Consider the following 18,968-nt stretch of genomic DNA (forward strand, 5'->3'; position numbering starts at 1 on the left):
CAGTTTATCAAAGAAATTGATATGCACCAGCTACGTCACTTCAAATGGAGTCTCTGACACACCTTAAACCAAATGCACAGCTTTAGATAAAACAAACACATAAGTTTATAAAGTACAGAAAGATTTTAAATGATTATAAATCAGAGGAAAATAAGTCAGATCGGATCAGGAGGAAATAAAAGCAAATCACATTCTAAACTAAGCTTAACCCTTTCAATAACCTTACAAAGTCAGCTAACGCTCACCACAGGCTGGCTGATCTCCTTCAGCCAGGCCCTCCCCTTATGGACAGTGCTTCAGTTGCTTGGTGTTGTTTAGTACATAGAAGTGGAAGAGAGAGCTCCAGATTGCAAAACATCTCTGCTTTTAACGTGTTCCTTCGCCTCCTCTGGGGTCAGGTGACAGACAATGTCCGGCATGGCTTCCTCCACTTGAGTCAATGAACATCCCCTTAGCTTAGGCTAGTCCATTGTTCCTGGAAGAGCTGGGTTGTTTTATGCATGCCTTAGTGAGGCGTGAACTACCTCCCTGCTTTTAGTGTTTGCCTAGATCTGCCTCGAGCCAAGAGGCACATATTTGGGACTATTACATAGCAGAGCTTCATACCTATACATATGACACTGCAACAAACCTACAGCCATAACAATAACATCCAGCATGTCCTGAGCATTCCAAAAACCCCTTACATGACACACCATGCATTGAACAATACACAATTACACTATAAGAGTGAACATGAATGATACACAATCACACCATACGGGTGTACATAGGGGTGCAGTGTGTCAGAGGTACCGATAGCAGTGAAGCTATGGCAGTGTGGACTTTGGTCCAGGCTAGCCACCCAAGTATCCAGGATCCTGGGCAGGTTTATACAGGCCATGCTGAAGCCCTGCAGTGCTGTGGCTTTGCTGTTATTAGAAGCTGAGCTAGCTAGATTAAAGCTAGCTTGGGTAAGTGTTCCTGTGCTGCAATCACACACACACCCCCTGATTGCAGTGCTGACATACCTTAAGAGTGACTCTCATGTTGCCAGGACAGTGTTGGGAAGCTTAAGATGCTGCTAATGAACTGTGAATAGAGGACTTCAGCCAGGGCTGTCAACTTGGCTTGACGTTTTACAACACAAGTCACCTTACAGAAAACTGAAATGACAGAATGTGCAGAATTGGGGGCTGTCTGTACATCGTATGAATTCCAGATGATATTATAAAAAACGAGAATCCTGGAGCACCTTAAAGGCTAACAGATTTCTGCAGGCATAAGCTTTCGTGGGCTGCAACCCACTTCGTCAGATGCATGAAATGGAAATCACTGATAAGAGGTATATATATATATACATCCAAGGGTAAGAAACATAACAATGGGGAGGGCAAATGCTAACAAAGTCAGTGCAGTTAGGTTAGATGAGGCCTATTCACAACCATTGATTAGAAGGTGAGAATGTGTGAACACTGACAATTACTTCTTGTAATGAGATAACCATTCCAAGTCCCTATGTAGACCCAATCTGATTGTGTCAAGTTTGCATACGAGTTCCAGCTCTGCAATTTCTCGCTGAAGTCTGTTTTTGAAGTTTTTTTGTTGAAGAATGCCAACTTTCAAGTCAGCTATACAGTGTCCTGGGAGATTGAAGTGCTCTCCTACTGGCTTATGGATGTTACCATTTTTTATGTCTGATTTGTGTCCATTTATTCTTTTGCGTAGTGACAATCCAGTTTGGTCAATGTACATGGCAGAGGGGCATTGCTGGCACATGATGGCATATATTACATTATTAGATGTGCAGGTGAATGAGCTCCTGATGGTGTGGCTGATGTGGTTAGGACCTGTGATGATGTCACTAGAGTCAATGTGCGGGCAGAGTTGGCAATGGGGTTTGTTGCAGGGATAGTTCCTGGGTTAGTGTTCTTTTTGTATGGTGTACGGTTGCTGGTGAGTATTTGCTTCAGGTTGGGGGGTTGTCTGTAAGCAAGGATAGGCCTGCCTCCTACGTCTTGAGCGAGTGAGGGATCATCTTCTAGGATAGGTTGTAGATCCTTAATGATGTGTTGGAGAGATTTTATCTGGGGATTGTAGGTGATGGCCAGTGGTGTTCTGTTGTTTTCTTTGTTGGGTCTGTTCTGTAGTAGGTGACTACTGGGTACCCGTCTGGTTCTGTCAATTTGTTTCTTCACCTCCCCAAGTGGGTACTGTAGTTTTAAGAATGTTTTATGGAGATCCTGTAGGTGTTTGTCTCTGTCTGAGGGATCAGAGCAAATCCGGTTGTATCTTAGGGCTTGGCTGTAGACAATAGATTGTGTAATGTGTCCAGGGTGGAAGCTGGAGGCATGAAGGTATGTATTGCAGTCAGTTGGTTTTCAGTATAGAGTGGTATTAATGTGACCATCCCTTATTTGTATTGTAGTGTCCAGGAAGTGGATTTCTTGTGTGGACTGGTCCAGGCTGAGGTAGATGGTGGGGTGGATGTTGGTGTAGAGAGTTTCTACATCCATAGTGGCTAGGATGGTGTTTTCTGGAAGATCACCGATGGACTGTAGTTTTCTCAGGAAGTCAGTGGTATCACGAAGATAGCTAGGAGTGCTGGTGGCATAAGGCCTGAGGAGAGAGTCCACATATCCTGACAGTCCTGCTGTGAGAGTGCCAATGCCTGAGATGATGGGGCGTCCAGGATTCCCGGATCTGTGGATCTTGGGTAGTAGATAGAATAACCCTGGTCGGAGCTCAGGGGGTGTCTGTGTAGATTTGTTCCTGTGTTTCTTTAGGGAGTTTCTTAAGTAGATGTTGTAGTTTCTTTTGGTATTCCTCAGTGGGATTGGGCAGTAGTGGCTTGGAGAATGTGGTGTTGGAGAGTTGTCCGGCAGCCTCCTGTTCGTAATCCAACCTATTCATGAGGAGTACAGCACCTCCTTTGTCAGCCTCTTTGATTATAATGTCAGGGTTGTTATTAAGGCTGTGGATGGCGTTGCGTTTTGCATGGCTGAGGTTCTGGGGCAAGCGATGTTGCTTGTCTACAATCTCAGTTTGTGCACGTCGTGGAAACACTCTATGTAAAAGTCTAGCCTGTTGTTTCGACCATCAGGAGGAGTCCATGCAGAATTCTTCTTGTAGCGTTGGTAGGAAGGTACCTGTGGATTATTGTGTTGTTCAGTGGTGTGGTGGAAATATTCCTTGAGTCGGAGATGGCGAAAGTAGGATTCCAGGTCACCGCAGAACTGTATCATGTGTGTGGGGGTGGTAGGGCAGAAAGATTTTATGAAATTGTATCATGAAATTACTGTCATGGAAGGTCTATCTGTATGTGGATTCACCAGTGCTGAGAGGACATGCAGCAGGTGCACTCCAGACTCAGGACAATGGGGAGGTACTTAACTTTTAACCACAATACTTTGCCCACAATGGTTATGCTAAGTGGATTTGCTCAGTAGTAAGAAGACACTTATTCCTCTGGCTGAAGGGAGGGAGAAAGGCAGGAATAAGGAGACAAGGAGCACCACACAGGAAGAGGAAGCACTGGGGTAGGGTGACCAGATGTCCTGATTTTATAAAGACAGTCCCAATATTTGGGACTTTTTCTTATATAGGCGCCTATTACCCCCCAACCCCTATCCCGATGTTTCACACTTGCTAGCTGGTCACCCTACAACTGGAGAGGAGAAACGAAGTCACAGAAGCTGGGAAAAAGTCTCCCTGATGAAGAAGCAATCCACCAGGTAGAAGCCTCCTGAGGCACAGGATCCTGCCTGCTTTCCTGAACACAGATGGTCCCTCCAAGGATTCCCAAAGAGAAGGGTGAGCTAGTGAGGGGCATTGCAGTTAGGATGTTTGTTGTTTTCTAATAGTGTCTTGTGCTTTATATGATTAAGTAAAGGAGTAAATGTGTTAGACTTTGGTGCAAAGAATCTATTCGAGTCTATGCAGACTTTTCTTACCAAGCTCATCACTGTCGTATCTAGGTGTCTTCCAGCACTCCATTAAGCAGTGTGGCATTGGGTGTGTGCAGGAATTTACATTTGAATACCTTTTGGAGGGGCACATTAAAAACGCATAAATGAAAGGTTCTTGCGACACCCCCTCCACCCTGTAGATTTCTCAGGACACCTCGGGTGGGGACACCCAGGAGCGAGAAGATAGCAGCTCCCCCTGGCAACGGCACTCTCTGTGTTCCTGCAGCCCAGGGAGGGAGGAAACAGCAGGGCAGCCAGCTGCCAGCTGAGCTCCTTGTCCGCCCACCTCTACCACTGCAGCCTGCTGGTTCCCCTGCCCTGCTGCTGGAGTCCCAGCACTGCTGCCTGCTGTGAAGACCACGCACTGAGGTGAGTCAGGGGGTGGAGGCAGAGGCAACATGTGGGCCTCCAGCAGCAGGGAAGGAGAAGCAGCAGGCTGCAGCTGTAGAGATGAGGGGAGAGGAGCTCAGCCGGCAGCTAGCTGCCCTGCTACTTCCTCCCTCCCCACGCTGCAGGGACACCTGCTTGCACCTGCTTGCCCTCCTTTGTGCATGCCCCTGAATGTGGCTACACATCTGTCACATGTTGTTTGTTCTTTCTACCTCTCTCAAGAGGGAGAATCATGTGGAGTGTCCCACTTTGTTAGAGGTTTTTTTTTGGGGGGTGGGGGGTGGTTTGTGTTAAATGTCCCAGTTAGAGAAGGCAAGGTCAAAGAAACTTGATTTGACATTCTGTGGGAAGCCAGAGCATGCAGGACGGGTTTGACGTGTTCACAGTAGCTTGTGTTGCTGAGGAGATGCACTGCAGCATTCTGAACTACGTAGTTTCCTAAGTGTTGAAGGCTTCATGCCCAGGTATATCACATTGTTGTAGTCCAGCCAGGAGGTGATATATGTTAATAACTGAGGCCAAGTCATCACCTGCCAGGATGGGATGGCGTCCTCTAGCCAAGCAGAGATGATAGAAGGCATTACTCCTGGCCATCACAAAGAGAGAGCTCAGTGTCAGACTACACTCTGAATTGACCAGTTGTAGATGTGAACCATCAGTCAAAGGAGACTGCACTCTAGTTGCACCGCGGCTATGCGTGTGTTATATACCTCACATCTACTAAGTGCCTCCTGAAAGAGCTAAACTGTAACATAGGCTCAAACCTTTCAGTGGGATTCTGAGAGTGTGTGTTTAAGCAACTGGGTATCCTGGGGGTCAGCATTGGTCCTGGGGGCCTAAGGCAGGTGGGCTGTGGGGCTCCATTTCTGTGAAGGGATAGACTGAGGATTGGTGCCAAGAAATGTACCAGAGACCAAGGGAGAGAACAGTGCAGCAGCTTGCTGAGACTGAGAGAGGCTTAGATGACCCAGGGATCCAGAGGCTTGGATTTCCCTCACAGCAGGTTAGTGAATGACCACAAGGAGGCACTCGACTAGGATTTGTGACAGAACCAAATTACCATTTTGGAGTATTAGTGATCATTGAGATTCAATAAAAATATCCTCACTGCTGCATGCACATGTAAGTAAAAATAAACTACAGGTGATGCTTTACTCTCGGTCTCTGCAGAAAACTCCACTGATGTTAATGGACATTCTGTTCACAGAAGTGGGGTAGAATATGGTTCATAGAATCATAGAATATTAGGGTTGGAAGGGACCTCAGGAGGTCATCTAGTCCAACCCCCTGCTCAAAGCAGGACCAACCCCAACTAAATCATCCCTTTATTTAATCCCAGACAATTTTATTAAGGTGAAGTTAAAATTGAGGGTATATATGAAGATAAAAATCCTTACAAGACCACTGTAGCTAATAAGACAAAGGCCATTAAGAAGGCAGGAAAATCAGAGTTAAAGCTATCTGTCCTGGGTACCTCTATAACCCCCCATTACAGTAGTATCTGTGCACCTGAAAATCTCTAGTGCATTTATCCTCACAAGACCCCGGCGAGGTAGGGCAATGCTATTATCTCGATTTTATAGATGGGACTCAAAATAATGAAGTGATTTTCCCAAGGTCACACAGGATGTCTGTGATGAAACAGGGCATTTAACCTGGGTTTCCCAGGTCCCAGGCTAGGGCCCTGACCATTTACAACTAGCATACACTGAGCTAAATTTAAAAGAACCCCGAATATGAGAGAAGACTTGTCCATGGAGGAAAATCTGAAATCCAGACCATTGTACCCACCTCTTTGACTGTTGCAGCACCTTTCAGTGTCATTGCTGAGGTTCCATCCATCAAAAAGACACCTTGAGAACAGCATGGTGTCAGTCCCGCTGCCATCCTAATGGAACCAGTAGCAGCGGATGCAGGCAAGCTACCAGAAAGCACACCTGTGTGCTGCCTATGCGCAGCTGTTCACATGCTGCAGCTGCTGCTGATGCGTTGGCACAACACAATACATGCCAGTCCAGTATATTAACTTCAATCAAGACTTTATGTCTTTCTACAAAATATATTATAGCTCAAATGGTAGTCATGGGTTTGATGCAGAAATCACTGGGTGACGTCCGATGACTGTGTTATGCAGGAGATCAGACTAGAGGATCACAATGGTCTGGTTTGGCCTTAAACTCTCTGAACGTTAATTGGGAGGGGAACCATTAGAGAGGAGAAAAATGATCCCCTTATCTCCTGCACTCATGTTTCTTTGTGGATGAGAAGTGATTACCTTTGTATTCATACTACTGAAACAATACAAAACGCAGAAGAGAAAAACTTGGTGTAACTTCGGCCAGCCCTTTTTGGCTGATTTCAGGCTATTTAGAGATGAGATGTTTTCATTACCAATTTCTATCTCATTGCCAGTGCAGAATTGCTTCCTGCTGCAGTCCGTGGGATTGAGCTACTACAACTCAGAACAGTCATTCCCCATCAACTGTTATATGAAGAAGCATGTCATGCTCACTTACAGATTCAAACATGGTTTAATTTTCTCAGTGGTTCTACATATTAGGGAGGGAATCTTCTTCTAAAGGCTAGTCCAAGGGTTGGAGTAGTAGCCTGGGGCTCTGGAGACATTTCCTTTGTGACCTTGGTCAAGTTACTACTTCTTTCTGTGCCTCAGTTCCCCATCTGTAAAGTGGGGATAATAGCACTGCCATACCACAAAGGAGGGTGGAGAGCATAAATACCTAAAACATTGTGTGGTGCTTACATGCTCCAGTAATGGGACCCATATAAGTACATTAGATGGATGAATCTTGACAAAGACACATTATAGATTAATCCAGCTAATTAATAAGTAGAAGAACCACAAGGGTTTTTTTTTTTTTAAAGTAGGGAGTTAGCATCATGTAATTCACTACCGAGAACTGAGAATGCAACTTCAGTTACAAAATCTAATGCAGAATAAATCAGATTGTTCTTTGTACAGTTTTTCAGTCAAATTAAGATTTATTTAATTATTTATTACGTTCTGACAGTGCAGTTGGGGTCGTACAAGACACATAATGAAGATGGTCTCTGCCCAAAGAACTTACAATCCAAATCCCTAGTCCTTCATAGAGTTAAAGACATGCTTAACTTTAGCCACTGGGAACAATTACACCAAACTCACTGGAAACTTCTCTCAGCATGGAAAGTTACGCATATTTGTCTTTTCAAGATTGGGGCTTAAATCCCCAATTCCACAAACACTTTGGCTTATGAACAATCCTACATCTATGAATCATCCCTCTGAATCCAACCTGCTTATGTGCCTTGGGAGTGAATAAAATGGTTGCAGGACAGGGCCTTAAAAGACAGACACAGAAAAATAACGTTGCATTGGGAAATCCAGAGAAAAGAGCTAGTTTGGATTTTAAAAAATAATTATTAAATCACTTCTTGTGGAAAGCGCAAAAGAAGTCAGATTTTAGGCAGCATTTGAATGAGACGGTGGTGGCTTGAGGCCTGAGCCCTGCACCATTGAATTCAATGAGAATTTTGTCACTGATTTGAGCAGGACCAGACCTGGAGGAAGTGGAATGGAAAGAGTGTTCCAGGCATGAGGGGAGAGGTGGAAAAAGGCTCAGAGATGAGAACGATAGAGGGATATTGTAGTGAGGAGGTGTGGCCTCCCTCCAAGACTGACGGGGAGCAACAGGCCGGGCCTGTGGGGGCGGAGCCAGAGACTGCCTGTCTGCCAGCCTGGAAGTGAGGGGGCGGGACAGGAAGTACAAAAGAGAGGCCCAGGAGCTCAGTCAGCAGCCAGCTCCTGGAGGGAAAGGATGTCCCTCCTGGCCCTCGAGCTCTGCCTGCGGCCTGGTACCCAGGTGAGCTGACCAGACTGGGTACTCGGGGAAGCGGACCAGGGCCGGCATCCGGGTGCTGGCGAAGGAGCAGCGTGAGACCTGGGGCCCAGCAGTACCCCCGGATCCACCCACCCTGTCGGACTCGGTGATCTTGAAGGGCGAGGACCTGAAGGAGCTGCCTGACACAGATGCAGAGGACGTGGCCCTACCGGGGCCAGACCTAGAGGAGCTGCCCTTGGAATTGCAAGAGGACGATGGTGAGGCGTGGGCCCTGACGGCCGGACCTGGAGGAACTGCCCCCCGTGAACAGCCCCGAAGAGCTGCCTGACCTGCCACCCCCTGACGAGATCGAGGGGTTCTACAACCTGCCCCTGGGCACCTACCCCAACGAGGCCGACTTGACAGCAGGACACCAGGTACCCGAGGGACAGGGGGAAGGAAGTAGCCCAGGGGAGGAGCCACACGCTCCAGGGACTGGAGAGCCGGATGGTGACTCAGCGTGTTGTGGTTGGGGCCCCGCTGACCCCGTGGCATACCCCGCGGACCCTGTGGCCTACCCCTCGGCCACAGCTAGGGACCTGGGCTGGGACGCAGTGGAGTCAGGTGGGCCTGCGTCCCCCTCCCCCTTCCCTGACCACCCTGGTGGCCTTTGAACTGTTTGCTGCCCCGCCTGGGGCCTTTGAACTATTTATAGCTCGGAGACTGATCCCCCAGCCCCGAAGCAGGGTAGTGAGGAGGTGTGGCCTCCCTCCAAGACTGATGGGGAGGGACCGCCAACCATACTACAGACATGAATGGCTTCTAGGTTGGAATCACTAGTGGAGTGGCAAGGGCAGGCCTGTGGAAAAGGTTGCAGGAGAAGGTCCTGTTTCATTCCTGTGACAATGGATATTACACACTGAGGTGTTGGGATGTCAGGATTCACCATCCCAGCTAATCGGAGATTAGCAGCAATATGTATTCTTACCAGATACGATACTTCTGTGGACTGCTTTAAGCAGCTTAAAGGATGATTCAGATCCATTCAGGGGTGATATTGAGTTTATGAAACTAGCAGGAAAAAAACCCTCAAACACTGTTCCTCGAGTTGAAGGTAACAGATTCATTTTCTGGTTGATTACTATATGAGCAGTGGAGCTTGTAGAAGTATGGGGGGAAGCTACACACCCACCAGTAGCCAAATCCACTTCTACTGTATAGGAAAATAACATTTTAAAACTGCAGAATTGCTGTTTAATTTACCGATACTTCCATTCCAACTCATTAACTTCTTTGTGCACTGTCCCATTTTATCTTCAATCTCATAGCTGCTTGCACAGCCCAAGGACATGATATGGACCTTTGTGCATTCCACGTAGTATCTGCATGAATCATCTGGAGCCATGTAACAGAATTTATACTTGTAATTAACCAAACTAGCCACTGAAGGGCACCATTACATCAAAGAAATATTTATGTTAACTTAACTGTACAAAGGCCAAATCTTGAAGAAGATAGATACATTGGATCTAAATGATTAAATAGTGCATATATATCCTTGCACACTATCATTTATATTCACTTGCAGATATATAAAGGAGCTAGCTGCCTTTTAGATACAGTTATTATCAATTAGATGATCTCATTTCTGATCTGCAAATAGATAAATCTTGTATATGGCAAGTACAAGTGAAGATGAAGCAGTGAACAATTTTTGCAAGAGTTGTAATAGCAATGGAGAGCATCTATACTGATGGATTTTAATTTTAAAATCACTAAGTTACTTGATTGCACTTGACAATATTTTCTAGGTACTCCCATATAATAACACAAAGCCCTTTCCTGAGAGTGGAAAAAATATTCTGTTTCACTTTCATGACCTTTAATATTACATAATGGTTCTTGTGCCTTTAGATATAAAGTGTATGATCTTTTCTGTAGTATCAAATACAAAACATTTAGCATATGCCAAACGGAACTAGATATGTTTTAAAGTCATCCAAGTGAGGGAGTGAGATCTTTCAAAAGTTAAGTTGATCAACATTTGATCAGGATGAAGTTATAGCTAACTGGCTCCCTGTTTATATTTTATTTATTCTGATTTAAATAAGAACTGAAAAGACACCTATCCCAGGGCCTCGGCGTCAGATTTTTTTAAAGAGAGTTCGGTGCCTGGGCACCATTGTAAATTCCACTAGGTAATTATCTGCATCTGTTGTCTGTTAGATATATGTTATTGTCTGTTATCTAAATACCGTCAAAAATCTGGCCAGAGGAATAGCTCTGTGTAAGCACAAAAGCTTGTCACTCTCACCAACAGAAGCTGGTCCAGTAAAAGATATTACTTCACCCACCTTGTCTCTCTAATATCCTGGGACCAACACAGCTACAACAACACTGCATCTCTCTAGGCAGTAATGCCATGGTTTAAAACATAATATGCTTCAGATTCTCACTGATTTCAATGGAGTTACACTGATTTATGCCAAATGAGGATTTCGCCCAGGGTGTGTATGTACAGGCAAATTACAGTAGTGTGAGTTGGTGGGCTGACTCAGCAAAAATAAAAGAGGGATGCAGTTGGCAAGGGATTTCCACAAGGAATGTATCATTTTATTATTAATTGTATGTATAGTAGCACCCACTAGGTGCTAGGCACCTTCCAAACACTGGAAGTAAGATGATCCCTGCTCCAAGGAACTTGTACTCTTATCAGAATCGGTTCATAATCAGAAATCCAAACAAGTTAACATAAGCAAAATGAGAGCGACAAAAAACACCCCCAGGCTGGGGTACAACACAGTCCTACAGCCATTTGACTGAGCAGTCTCCCTTCTCTGTATCCTGAGCAGGTAATGTCAGGGGAAGAAGTTTGCTTTCTTCCAGGAGCAAAGTCTAAGGACCTCACCACTAGATTAAACAATATTCTGAATTGGCAGGAGACTCCCTTGGCAGTGATCCACATGGGAGGCAATGTTAGTGCATCGGGCACCATTCCACAGGTCCTGGAAGATTTCAGAGATCTCGGAAGGGAATTTACTGAAGGAGAGGAACATCCAGACTATTGTCACAGAAATCCTTTCTGTTCCTTCAAGTGAGAGAAGAAAGAAGGCAGAAGACACTGGAGGTGAACAATTGGTTAAGTGGCTGGTATGCAAGGAAGATTTTGGTTTTATGGAACATCAGGGCACCTACGTGGAGAAAGGGGGTTGTATGGGTCTCATGGCCTCCATCTCAATAGTAGGGGGACCAATCTTCTGGGTGATAGATTAGCTCGGGTAGTCGGGGTGGGAGGGGAGCTTTAAACTAACCATGAAAGGGGAGGATGTAACTGGGCAGTCATGGTACAAACACTCAAATATATAAACCAGCCTCACCTCACAGCGACAAATCCAAGCCCTTTGGGGCATGCAAGGAACAGATTTTTAAATTATATACTAATGCGGAAAAAAAAGATAGGATTGGTATTACTGAAACTTGATGGGAGAGGGTCTTAGGATTGGAATATTAAAATTGACCATTACAACTTGTTCCAAAAGGATAGAGTGGGAAAAAGGGGCTTTCCTTTGAAGATAACGTTACCTGTTACAGAGTTAGAGAGAACTCAGAATCACAGGATTTTGAATGCTTATAGATTATAGTTCTAACTGATGAAACGAAAGAAGGGGGATACTGGTGCACAGCTGTTACAGACCACCCAATCTTCTTAGAGAACAGGACAAACTGCCCTTAAACATCTGTCCTAATGTGTAGGAAGAAAAACTGTGTTTTGATGGGTGACTTTAACCTGGGGATATTTGCTGGACATGCCGTGTGGCCAGTGACAAAACTTCCATAGCGTTTCCAAAAATAACAAATGATAGTTTCTCAACACAGAGTCTTGCACCCAACCCGAGGCAGCTCAGTACTGGACCTCATCCTGACAGACAAAGAAAAGTTACTTGCTGACTTTAAAATTAGCAGTTCCCTAGGTATCAGTGAGCATGATCTGGTTACGTTTCCCATGTGCAAACAGAATATGGCACCAAGTATTATTAAGTGTATTTGTAACTTTAAAAGTGCAATTTTTTTCAGAGATTAATGTAGTTGTTGGCATAACTGTTTGGGAACATAAATTTAGGGTGGGAAGTGCTAATGACAACTGGGACCTGTTCAAGGACATCCTACTGGGTGCCCCTAAAACCATCCTGGTTAAAAGGAGATGTGGAAGTAGCAATAAAACATTACACACACACACACGTGTTGAAAAAAGGGAAAGTAGATGGCAATGAATATCAACTAAAAATGTAGGCAACTGATAAAGGAATAAAAAGGAATTCATGAAATATCAATTGCCAATCGGGTTAAAGATAATAAAGAGGCATTTTAAAAATAAATCAGGAATGAGAAAAATCCTAGGTCAGATATAGGTCTATTGCTAGATGCAGATGGCAAAACTGTAAATAGTGAAGTAGAAAAGTTCAATAGATAAATAGATTCTCACTCTTTTATTGTTGTTCGGAAAAGCAATTAAGTGCACGCAGGCCCTCTAGGGTGTCTATTCTTTTCTTCCATTAATAATAAAGTTTACAATGAAAACTACCTCAGAGGACTGACTCTGAGCTTTTTCTCATCATCTAGAGTAGCAGAGTCTTTGGCTAAAGCTTCTGCTTGGCTATTTCACGTGTAAACTCCAGCTACTATTTGAGTGCCAGGGGCAGTGGGTAGGCGCAAGCCCGCCCACTGCTAAAGGCCCCTCCCCTAGCCTAAGGGGAGGAGCCACCGGACCCAGGACTCAACTGATTTTGTGAGACAACAAATGAAAAACCAGGAAGGGGCGTGAGGGTCAAAGGGTCAAACGGAGGGAACACTGAGCAGAGAACCCCGGACAGCACCCACTGCTCCCGGAAGGCGTCAAGGGAGCCAGCGGACGCTGCCCAGAGGAACTCTGCCTGGATGTGTGAACAGATGGAGAAACAGAGATAGGCCCCACAGTTGCAGGGCGGCCCGCCCCACAGCCAGCCTTCTCTCCCTGGTGTTATAGATGGCCACTTTGGCCAGGGCCAGGAGGAGGTTGACAAGGAGGTCCCGCAACTTTGTAGGGTCACGGACGGGGTGTGCATATAAAAACAAGTGTGGGGAAAAGTGCAGCCAGAACCTCAGCAGGAGGTTCAGGAGGAACTGGAACAAGGGCTGCAGCCTGGCGTAAACTCCAGGTTATAGGAGGTCGGGCGGTTGCAGGAATGTGAGCGAAGCAGGGTGTGTCTATAGACTCAGGCTCGTGGGCTCACATTACAGCCTTGCAAATAGCCCTACAGATGTTCTGGGTCGGCTGGAGCTTGGACTCTGAAGCCCGGCGGGAGGGGGTGGGTTCCAGAGGCCGAGTGCCATCCTGAGCCCAAAGGTCTACCCAGCTATTTTTAGCACCGCAGCACAAGCCTGAGTCTAAAGACCCAGGCTCAAAGATTCACTGCAGCTGGGGTTTTTCCTCATGTAGACATACCCACAGTGGTACATTTTCTGTGGTCAATTACGTTTTTCTAATATAAAGATTAGAGGCGAGAGTCTACTATACTCCACATCTAGGCAAAATGTCGTACTCATTAGTGTATTCAGCTGCATGGTTTGCTGCTTTGAAACTCACGGCATTTCCCCATATGTTTGGCTTTACAAAAATACACTTTTACAATTTTCTGATCCTTAAAAAGATTTGAAGGGAATTGCAGGACTCTCTTCACCCATCATCTACAGCCACCTCTGGTGAGAAACACAGCAATGCTTTAACGATGCACACCGACACTGCACATCCATTATTATACAGCCACGCCAGCCCCGCCTCCACTCCATGAGCTCCTACCTATCAGCACCAACTCACCATCATCACACAAGCCTACCTGCATCTGCACCAGCCTTCCCTCCCGCCACAAGCAACACCAGTTGCCCGCCCCACAAATACCCCACCAGGCAGCACTAGTCTCCTCCACCAAAACCCACAGGCACCACCATCTGACAACAGCAGTCTCCCCCATCCCACTGATGCTCCACCTGGCAACACCAGCATCCCATCCCGAAGAACCAATCCTTCACCCCAAATGCCCACCCACAGCAACACCAACCCTTCACCATATAACTACCCTCACCCAACAGCATAAGCTCCCACACCACATATTCTTCAGCCAGCAGCATCACCACCCTCACTCACCAAATGGCTCCCCAAATCCTCCTGTTATCCAAATCCCACAATCCTTTGCAGCTCTTGAGTCACCGGGTGACATTTTTTATCTCACTCCCATCACACACACACACACACCAATAAAAAGATTGAGAACCACTGTGTTAAAGCATTTTTTTCAGTGACAAGACGTGTCCTAGCTTATGCTTGGGCAGAACCACAAAGTGAGATATGCTACGATGCTGTTCCACTGGGCAAAGGGGAGACCTCATGTTAATTGAGTTCGTATTCAGTTGTAGTCCAGAAGGATTCATTCCCTAGGTAGCAAGCAGGATCCCTGAGCTGGATGGCAGGGAACATTTTGTCACTGGAAACACGGTGTTTACTCACGACGGCCAGACCAAAATGACCTTGGCAATGGGTAATTTAAAACAACAATCATGCTTGTACTTAATCATTCATATCATTGCATTTTTAATTATTCCTTTTGGGTTCGGTCCCAGAGTTTAGCTCCTATTTTAGGCTATTTGTTTAGTTAAAATGTAGCGAGAGAAAAGTATGGTTACGGCACCTGTATATAATGCATCGACCATGCTGTGCCCCCTGGAATTTTCAGGGACTCTGATGATTGCAAACATGCTGACTCTGAGGCTTAAGATTTGTCAGCATAGCCATGTCGCTTAGGCGTGCAAAAACCCACACCCACTAAAGGGCATAGCCCTGGCAGCAAAACCCCCATGGTAGGTGCAGTTATGCTGACAGAAGAGTGCTTCTGTCAGTTTAGCTGAAGTAGTTTAGGGAGGTGGAATTCCTTTGATAGCATAGCTACACCTTTTGTCAGTTTATGCTGCGTCTCCACTGGAGGGTCTCTGCCGTCATAGCTGTACTAGTGTCGCTGTGCTGTGAAAGTGAAGTGTGGACAATCCCTAAGATTCTCAGAGTGCAAGACTGACCGGAAGGATCTTCGAGGCACCATATTCTCAGCTCTCGACTAACTCGTACACATCTCACAAAAGGTACCTGTATTTACAATCCTGTTATGCTGGAAAGTTTTAATAGCTGCCAGCAAGCATGTCTTTCATCTAAACAGTCAGAGATCTGATTAAAGCTCATGAGCATGCTAGCCATTCTCCCATTCAGGCTACATGGGAGAAGCAATTAAGCTTCTTTATGGAGTAAGATAGCTGAAACAATAGAAGCCACCTCCCAAGGCACTACACTATGTAGAAAAGCCTGAGTCAGAACTAACTCAGGGAAGTAAGAGGGGGTTACCGGGGGCCTGGAAACACAGGGGCTGAGGAATAGATTGCTTGCAGTTATGTTTGTCTGGGAAGGTGTCAAAGGCAGATAGAAACAGGAAAGTGATTAGAAAGCCAGCAGAAAGTCAGAGAAGCCGTTGTGCGTATGGCCCTGAGTGAGAGCACAGACAGAGCACCTCAGGGCACAGGAATGACAGGCTTGGAAACTGTGAGCAAGACAACTTCCTGCTGTGTTCTGGGAGGCAGGGCTTTGTCTACGTTCGTTGTAAACAAGCAGGACTGCACCAAAGAAATATCTGACGCCATCATCAATTTCTCCTCCTGATGGAAACAACCTGGCAAGACCCTAAATATTGGTCAGCTGCTCAGGTCAAGGGGCAACAATATGCATTGTCTTACGGTGATCCCTTGATAGTGCCAGCCCCTTATAATGTCAAGGCAAATGATAGTTATAGTGACAAGAGAGGTGAGGAGGGAAGATGTTCATGGTGAGCACAGTAAGTTTGCAGAAGACCATTTCCATGTGTTCAAACACAGGCCCACTTTTCATGGGGACATACATGTGCAAATCTTTGATTTGTGTGCGCACATTAGCTAGACAGTTGTCCAGCTACTCATACATGTACACAGAGCAGGGATCTGCATGCACGTCTGCTCGTGCATGCGCAAAGTCGGTCTGTATGTACATGCATGCAAATGTGGATCTACAGTAAATGCAAGTCATGCCCTCCAGAGGAAGACAGGGCATGTGATAACAGGGGCTGAAAAGACAAGCACTTGCAGTGTCTTTGTCGAGTTGCCTGGTAAGACACTAATTCTGCAGTGCCATGTATGAGTCCATGTGCTTGTGTGTGATGTGCTGACATGACAGTGCTGGGGCCCTCTATCTCCCCAAGTATCTGAAGTCTGGGAAAGTCAGCCATCACGCTACGTTTCTGTTGTGGAGGTCATCCAAGGTGATGTTCTGCCACCTGACATGATGCAATCTCACACACTGGGATGCCATGAAATGCAGATCTGGTTTTCTTCTTCTGTTCTTTCCCTTCAGATAGTGGCAGCCTGCTTGCCAAATTGCAAAAAAACCCTATTTTTCCCGGTAGTTGACCCAGCCACCTATTCTCAGCCTGACTGATGGAGTTATTATGCCCAGGACAACGTGGCACATATGGGCAAAGGTGGTCTGAAGCCTGGATCCTCTATAAGAACTGCATTTACTTGTCTTGCTTAAATCTTGGCTATAGTTATTGTCCCATATCCCCTCCACTTTGTGAGTCACTAATACAGATGAGCTGAAAAGGATACCTAGACTTCTCTAAAGCAAACTTTTCCTGTGCCCACGAGGGACCAGGTTACACAGGCAGCAGATTTAAGAGCATCCCCTATGCACTGCTGAAGCAGTGATGGAGGAGTGACTCCATGTCACAGGTCAGCCAGGACAGCTTCAGCAGGTCTGTCCCTTTAAGGGCACCTCTTCCCTCCCACTGCTGGTAGTAGTCACCGAGATCAGGCCAGGAGACAACACACTAGCATGACTCCTGCCCAGCCCAGCTACCCCATTCCCACCAGCCAAGCAAGCTCTAGGAGGGAGAGCGTCCCTGTAAGGGCATCCGTACTGCACCGGGTAGCAGCAGACTAGGGCACCAAAGTAGCAAGCACAGAGACCTCACTGGAAACCAAGCTGACCATCAAGCAGTCAAGAAAGGTACGTGCAAGTCAATACAATTCTCTCCCTCTGTCCCTGTTTAGTGCGAGAGACAGAGCTCTGGCTGTCCATTAAACATCACATTAGCATTCAGTGCCGCGACAGGGTCGTAGACCTCATGTCATCACAGACTATCTGCATCAGTGCTCGGTTACCACACTTTTCCTCTGACCCCCCGGGAAGGGATAGCCGACATAGGTGGCAGCTAATATGGTGAATACATTCACCACATCCCTAATTATTGTTGTAGATCATACATTCCTTTCACAAAGACAGACAGAGCTGCTGGAAGACAAGCTGTTGGACCTAGCAGCTGCCCATGGTAAGAGGATACATTTCCATGTGCCGAATTATGCAACGCAGTCCTGGGGGGCACCATTTTTCTGTTGTATGTGCTAACGTAAAAGAAAGATGATCTGTGTGGATAAAAATCAGATCGACTGGTGATACACTGGTGAAAGCTGATATACACAAGCCGGAAATCCAACCCATCCCCTTGAACCTGGCCCTCAGTAGTTGGTACAGGACAACATCCATTAGAAAGGGTGGCAAAGCTAATTGTTCAAATCGCTGCAAAATCCCATTGACCTCAGAGAGACCTTTGTTATGTCACATCCATAATGTATCAACCTCAGCTCTGATCATAACATGATGCTACAGGCCGGCTGGCACAACTCATGCTACGCTTAGGATTACAGGGTTTGTCTGGCAAAACGCATGGCCCAGTATTAACATGACACCTCTTGACTGCTAAAGCTATATTTAAAAAATGTGCTTCACGTACTGAATAATTAAATCTGGTGGTAAATTAGGTACAGAGCCTGATTTTGTAGCCTAGTGACTTAGACTGAATGTGCCAGGCTGCTGAGCCTCTATTTGTGGCATGCTCAAAGTCTATCCTGTATAAAAAGAAAAGCAGATACCGTTGGTGAGGAAGTTATCCCAGTTGCCTCCATCAAGGGCATTACAGCTCCTGGGGGAGCCATTCCTTTCTTAAAGAATGGTACAGGATGGAACTTTACCACCGAGGCTCTTTTGCCGTACATAAACCCTGGAAGCAGTGCATTTGTTCACATCAGAGACATGCCTGCACATGATTCTGTGGCTGTGCTAGCTGCTTATTTATTTAGAAGCTCAGGTGCATAGATGTGATGAGTTATCTCTGAGCTAGCCTAAGCTTTAGTTACTGCTGAGTCCCGAGCTTATTTAAGCCTGATGAGTCTTTCCTGAGCCAGAGAGTGTGATGAGTCATTAGAGGCAATTACCTGCAAGTCTTGTGATTGGCCATTCAACCAGGGGTCTACAGGCGAAGATCCACCCAGGTGACCCCAAAGCACGTGTATAGGCTCATAAGGGATGGCTTCTCTCCAGTCTGCTCAACATTGCTACCTGGCTGGGAACACGTTCCTTGCCAGTAGTTTTGAGACTGCTCTTGCTCTAGTCTATGGCCATTTCTACATTAACCAGTCCCTGTTCCAGCCTGCATCTGCTCCTGCCTCAGCTGTTCACCTGGCAATTCTGACAATAGAAAACAAAGATGGTTCTTGCCCCAAGGAAATTTAGTCTTAAAAATATGACTTGTTCCGGACCATGTGTTGAGTGAGAGTCACTAGGATCCTGGTCTCCAGGGGTATGTGTGCCTACATAGCCTGCAGCAGCGAGCCTCCCAGGCCTGGGGGATGGACTTGGGGTAGTGGGGCT

Source organism: Emydura macquarii, unplaced genomic scaffold (genome assembly GCF_026122565.2).
Source record: "Emydura macquarii macquarii isolate MOO-44397 ecotype Brisbane River unplaced genomic scaffold, CSIRO-AGI_Emac_v2 contig_719, whole genome shotgun sequence".
In the NCBI taxonomy this organism is placed as follows: Eukaryota; Metazoa; Chordata; order Testudines; family Chelidae; genus Emydura; species Emydura macquarii.